This window comes from Spermophilus citellus (assembly GCF_964194105.1).
Source record: "Spermophilus citellus genome assembly, chromosome: 2".
Lineage (NCBI taxonomy): Eukaryota > Metazoa > Chordata > Mammalia > Rodentia > Sciuridae > Spermophilus > Spermophilus citellus.
In genome coordinates, this window is record NC_138183.1 from 197360365 (window position 1) to 197367743 (window position 7379).

The window sequence follows — 7379 nt, forward strand, 5'->3', positions numbered from 1 at the left end:
CTGTTTATCAGATAACTGGGCTCACATCTTGAAGACTGAAAAAGTGTATATGCAAATAAATTTGTTATTTATTTCATATTAATTTATACGGTCAGTAAATTTTGAACACCTCTTATACAATGAGTATAGTGCTAATTGATTTAGTTTCCCCTTGATAGAAAATACATATGAAAGCATATTACTTATTATTGAAACCTATACATAGATTAGGACCCATAAAGCATACTTTAAGTTTTATTTTTTCCTAGGTTTATTTTTTTCTTTGAGTCATAGACACATGAACTAAGAAAATGTCATTCACATTGCAATTATTACTATATAACTCTATACAAAGATACAGGAAAGGTAGATTTTATGTATTAAAAAGGAATTCCATACAAAACCCAAAAGACCTGCATTTTCTGTTTCCTGCTACCACAAACTTATTAGGCTTCAGTGAGCTACATTTTTGGTATCTAAATAAGGGGCTTACCCCATTTTTAAGGTATATTTTGTTTGATTTTTGTTTTTGTTTGTTTGGGAAATGAGGATTAAACTAAATGGATGCTAAGCCACTTCCACAGCCTTTGCTTATTTGTTTTTTTGTTTGTTTGTTTTAAGACAAGATGTTGCTAAGATGCTCAGGGCCTTGCTAAATTGCTGAGAGTGACCTTGAATTTGCAGTTCTCCTGCCTCAGCCTCTTGAGTTCATGAGATTACAAGGGTGCACCACCATGCCCAGCTTTAAGATACATTTTAAACATTGTGTTTTACTGGCTTTTCTTGATGCTACCTGTGAATTTTCAAGAATTACTACGTATGGGCTTTCTGTAAGATTAAAATTATTTCCACGAATGAAATAAAAGTAAAAACATACGAAGCTTCTCTTTTATATTCCTAAAAAAACTAAACCTCATATCAGGAGAAACACATATGAACATCTAAAAGTTGATGCTGATGTACCACAAGGGCTGATAACTTCTACACAGATTATTATATCAAAGATAGCTTTCACCCTCTTTCAGAAAGATAAAATAAGGACATTTACAAACACAATAATAATAAAACAAAAAGGTAGTATCGCACTCCATGGCAAATATTATAGAATATCAAGAACCAAAGATATTCGGGCTTGATATCATGAAGGAAAACTTCATGGATAAGCAGCCATGAATAAAGGTTGAAGACAGAGGAGGGAGAAAAGGCATTGAAATCTCTAACCTATTCCTCTGCACTGCATTCAGATATAAAGGGGAATGATGAAGTGTTCAGTCAGGCTGTCTAGTCCCAGTGAGCACTGTCTTCTTCAGAGCCTCTTCATGATGCTTTGTTGTCTCTATTTCTACTTTACTTTGGTAGAATTTGTTGACAACTGTGTTTACAAATTCTTAGAGCAGACCATTCACTACAGGTTTGTATTATTAGTACTTACACTATCACTGCCTTGAGGACATGCCTACATCACAGTAGAACTGATTTTGGGGGGAGAATCAGGTGAAGGACTCCTTGGCGGATCTGTTTGGTCTTCACACTGTAGATGATTGGGTTGAGCACAGGTGGAACCATTAAGTAGATATGAGCCATGAAGATGTGGACAAGGGGAGAGGAATGTTTGGCAAAACGATGGACAATAGATAAGCCTATCATGGGCACATAGAGAATGAGCACAGCACAGATGTGGGACGCACATGTGTTAAGAGCCTTAAGCCTCCCCTCACGGGATGCAATCTTCAACACTGAATGAAGGATGAAGACATAAGAAACTAAAATCCCCAGAGAGTCCATGCCCCACAGCATGGTAATCACAACCAACCCATATATGACATTAAACTTGGTGTCAGCACAGGCGAGGCGGATGATGTCCTGGTGCAGACAGTAGGAATGAGAAAGAACATGGGAGTGGCAGAAGGGAAAGAAGGCCAGACTGGCCAGGAGTGGAATTATTAGAATAGCACTTCTGAGCAGGGCTGCAATTCCAATCTTGGAAATAAGCTTTGGGGTGAGAATAGTAGCATATCTCAGAGGGTGACAGATAGCCACATACCGGTCAAGAGCCATGGCCAAGAGCACAGATGACTCAGTGAAGGAGAAAGTGTGAATCAAAAACATTTGGATGACACAGATATTGAACGGGATCTCCTCGGAAATGGACCACAACACCCTTAAGAGTGATATCATTGTGGGCAGGGACATGCCCATGTCACTGAGGGAGAGCATGGCCAGGAAGTAATACATGGGCTCATGGAGCTTGGGGTCTGTCTGGACAATATGCAGGATGATGCAGTTGCCTGTTATTCCAACAAGGTAGAAGAGGCAGAAGGGGATAGAAATCCAGTGGTGGAATTCTTCATAGCCAGGGATCCCAGTGAGATGGAATGTGGAGGACAGGGTACTGGTGGAGTTTGAGGCTCCCATAGGCCTGACTTTTAAACCACAACCCAGTTCCAAAGACACTCCAATGAGGAAGGCATTGATAAGACCAGCATCTGCATCATGGAAAAGTGAGGAAATAAAAAGAAAGAAAACAAAACTTCAGTCCTTACCTCTAATCACTCTTTAATCCATCCCTAATTTTCTGCTTCATTTCCTCCATTTCACTGCCAATATTCTTAGTTAAGTAAAATATCCATTTTATAAACACCAGGACCTTTACTTCTCCCTCCCAGAAGCAAACTTCTTCAATATTCCCTTTAAACATAAGTGATGTCCTTCCAAAGACACTTTGCAGACATAGCAGCATACACACAAAATTCTACACCACGTTTTTAATTTTATAATTTATTTAGGAGATTGTTTGGCCATGATGCTGGTCATACTTTAGCCATATTTTAAAATGACTATTGCATTCATTCATATGAAATCCCTTTACCTTCCTAAACTTGATATTTTCTTTCATAATGTTAGAACAGCAGGCAAGGTACATTTATAGAATTCAAGCTGTATTGGAATAGAATGATTCCTATAAAAATAGGAATTTGTATCTACCCAAAATGATGAGATTGATGACAACTGACAACAGTTTGGTTTTGTCCTGCCATCCCCAAGAGTTAAGTAGGGCAATAAAGGCTTAATGTAAACAATATATGAATTTTAAAGAAAATTTTATGGTAAAGTATACAATATGTAATTTAAATAAAGAACTGACTATCATGGTTTCCTATTGTTTCAGAACTGGAACTTGTTTAGAAACTTATAATTAAAAGAAAAATCAACAGAAAAGAAAATAACAAAAAGTTTTTATATATATTAGAAATAAATGAGACAATGAGTCTATCAATATCTGACTTCAATAACAAATCTTTTGTGAAGCCAAAGGATAAATATTTTCCCCGCTTGTATGATAAGAAAAAAAAGTGTCTGAAATAAAGAGAACTGCCTCTCAAGACTCTACTTGTGCATCATTTGCACACATCCATGCTCACCAAATACTGGCCTAAGAATTTACCTTCCAAGGGACACATTACTTCTAATTATAATCAATAAATCAACATCCTCCTGTCTGGTGAAGTATATTTTGACCCTTTGAGACTCTCAATTCCCTTTCAATCTCCTTACGTCCCATGAAGATGAGCGCTAAATGCAGCAGATATTTGCCTGGAATGTTTAATAATGGCAGTTTTCTAGGAAATGAAAGATCCATAAACAAGAAATCAAACAAACAAATTCCAGAAATGAATTCAGTCTTGCTGACTGTTCATATTGTAATCAAATTCTATCCACATATTGTATCCACTGGTACTTAGAGCCCTGCTATTCTCTTTTCTCTATCTGCCTTAAAACTTCCCCACATGCTGCTTTCATCTTGGGCTTGTCTGCCTGTCCCTCTTCCTCTGCTCACACTCCTGATCCCCATCAGTGCCCTTCTTTCCAGATCTGATCCCTTCTTCTTGATTCCTTTCCAGTCTCTCAGCCAAAATCACATCTAAGAATCACATCTGTCTTTTTCCCCTCACTGCTCAGTCAGTTGAGACCATTTCTCTGATGTTAAAACCCCTGTCTTTCACTGCCAAGAAGAAGGAAATATGAAGTTAAATTGAAGGCTGAAAGATATTTGAGTTGAAGACCAGTTTTATTCCTGCTTAGTTATCTCAGTGACTTTCTTGAGGCTTTAAGGACATAGGTCCCCAGTGTCTCCCTCATTAACACTCAGCTGCTCCGGTTCTGCAGTCAACACCCACCTAGGTTATATTCTGGTTTCAATGTTTGCTTATTTTTTAATAGTGAACAAATAATTTTTTATCTGCACAAAGCTGACTCCTGCTGGGCACAGTGATGCATGCCTGTAATCTCAGTGGCTCAAGGAAGATTATGAATTCAAAGCCTCAGCAACTTAGCAAGGGTCTAAGCAAAAACTGAGCAACCTGAATGGATCATACTGGGAATGAAAGGAGATATTTTAGAGTGATAAAATCAGGGCACTTAGCATATCTGTTGTCATTTGTCATTTCTATTTGGTGAAACATTAAAACATATCAATTAAAACCATAATACAACAAAAAAGTACGTATTGTTGGTAAAATACCTAGACTATATCATATACAGGGTAACCACAAAGTGCTGCTGTTGCTGCTGATGACACTGGCAATGAGCAGCGGCAGCAGCAGTCCTCTGGTACCTAATGGGAGGGTGGAAGAGATGGGCACATCTGCAGTGTCCTCTCACAGAGAGGAGCAGCAGGCATGTGCATCTCACAAAGTGATCAAGGTAGCCATGTGGTGAGAAGGTTAAGTTTCATCCAGTGAATTCCAACATAGACAGAGATGTGAATCACTTCTTAATTTTTTTTCCATATTCCAAATTCCTGTAATAATTATCATGGGCCTACCTATGTGCTTTTCATTGTAATCCATCAGTGTTAAAAAAAATTTGGGGGGGGGGGGAGAAACGGTGTCTAGTGTAGAATAGGAATTTCCACCTAAATAAAGAATGAGTTTGTGGATGTTAGTGGGCAATGAACCTCCACAGTCACATTCATATTCTGAAGTTCCCTCAATTTATGTATTCACTGTACAACATCTATATTGAGCAATACTGGTCCTTCTGCTGTTTTATAATCCCTTACACTGTAGCACTGCTTGATTTCCACCATACGATTCCTACTGCTGCTGATGTTATATTTTCAAACTCATCCTCATGACCTTGTGTTGTCTTCCTTCCTTCCTCAGAAAAGGAGAATGAGTTTGGGGAGTTAGTTTATTAACTCAATAATCTAAAGGACTTATAAATTAGGGCTAACACTTCCAAGCTGTATTTAAAGTAGGATTAGAAAACAGTGATACTTGGGACCAAAAGGGGCCTTGAAGATTATCTGGTGAAATTCCAGTTTCATTCTGAAATGCCTTCTCTGTTGTTTGAAAACAGAACTTCACCCTGTGTAAACAACACTTTCATGGACATTTAACATCTAGGATATTTTAAGGAAGCCCTTCTGAAAAGTCAGAGTCAGACTTGGACATTCCAGACATGCATATGAGCAATAAAGACATTTTGGTGACATGTCCTTCACCACGTTTAGAATTGCTCCTTCCCTGACCTAGTTTCTGTGTCCTCACACTTTTGACGTCTGCCCTTCTCCTTCTCTTCTCCTATTACCTTCTGAGTTTTCCTATTTCCTCCCACTTCTGTTTTCCCCAGGTCTCACATACTTGGCGGAGTAGTTCCTCTTGCTGTGAGTCGATGTTCTATTTCTCAGAGCAAGCGGAGTGAGTTAATAAAGCTCCCTTCCTCTGGTCCTCAGAGACATGAGGCCCCAGGATAAACACAGAATGATGGCTGCCACCTTGCCAGTAGTAACAGTTCAGGACCTTCCCGAGATCCTCTCGCTACCATTTTCAGATTGCATCAGGACAGGACACTGCAATTTAGGAGAACAGAGTAAAGAATGTTTTGAAGAGGATCAAATATCTGTAGCATCATTGTCTGAAACACATGATCCTATGCACAAGAGATGAACTACTAGTTTACATACATAATATGAGAGGACAATAAATAATTTTCAGTATGAGTACAGCTAATCGGAGGGACTATTCGATATTTATACCAGTAGGGGCATAAAACTGGAAATGACTTATGTACAGTTCTATATAATAACAATACTGAGTAAAAATGAAGCTCAGATATTTGACTTGCCTTTCTCAAAATCATGAAGTAATCAATAAAATCAATGTTATCACTCAATTTCCTGATTATTTAGTGTGCTACCTTTTTCACTGTGCTATCGAGTTCTCAAGAAAATAGATTAAGCAAATTTGAGCTGATTATAAATGGCAGCTTTGCCTAATGAATAAAATCCTCAATTAATAATACTGACTTCCACATGCCTGTTGGTGCAGATTAAGTCATGCAGTAGAATTGGCAGGTATACTATTAACTGATAAAAATATCTAATCAAGAGTGGGAATTTAAATTGTAATATCAGTCCCACTTAGTACAGGAACTAGCTTAGTGTCTAATCTTATTAATCTTAAGATGCTACTGTACTCAATGCATTAAACCAATAGCCTTTTTTTCCCATGAACTCATGACCTTAGGAGAAGTTACAATTCTCATAGAGAAAATTTCGTTAATTACTAAAGAAATTCAACATCCATTGACAGTCTATGAAAATGAGATGTTAGACCTTATCATGTGTAAAACCTTGCCATCTCCATCTTTATACCTCCTCTTGTGAAATTACCAAGTAAATGATTTGTTCTTAGGGCATTCAATGGCACTGGATGGCCTAAGAATTTTTTGGTACTTTAATTATTTTAATATCGATTTAAAAAGCACTTAAACTATCTAAATTTGATGTAATCAAGGATCCCTAATTTTAAGGATTATCATTAGTTAATATGCATATGCACCTTTGCCATATGGTTTATAAATTACTCAGGATACAATGGGAGGGGAAAAGCAATTGTATTACCCTTTACTGGCAGCTTCTCAGGCAACCTAGTTTGTAAACTCTATCCTGTATGTCTCATCTTTATCCTAGATGAGAAGAATGTGATGGGCAAATGGCCACCTTTAGAGTTACAGGTAGAGCACTACCTAAACCACCAACCAGTGGGCTTCATATCTCTCCCCTGCCACCCGCTGTGTCTCACTCACTATCTGGCTACTTTCCTCTACTTTTCCTCACTCTGCTACCATGATGTCCTACCTCACTGTGAGCCCTGAGGAAAGGAGCCTGCTGTCTATGGATTGAGACTTCTAAAAAAGTGAGCCCCTGAATAAGATTTTCCTCCTCTAAAACTGTTCTGGTTAGGGCCTTTTACTCACAGCAGTGAAAAAGCTGACTAAACATTTGCCTAGTACTAATCTGGGTACCACCACCACCAGCACCACCACCAACAACACCACCACCACCAACAACAACAACACTACCACCACCACCAATTCCTTTTAGATGCAGTGAT

At 38.2% G+C, this 7379-nt stretch overlaps 1 pseudogene across 1 annotated transcript; it reads right to left on the minus strand.

The window, feature by feature from the left end:
- Positions 1–1435: 1435 nt before the first annotated feature.
- LOC308642045 (olfactory receptor 51L1-like) lies at positions 1436–2394 on the minus strand (annotated as a pseudogene). Its single transcript has one exon. The product of its transcript is annotated as an olfactory receptor 51L1-like (transcript).
- Between the last annotated feature and the right edge of the window lie 4985 nt (positions 2395–7379).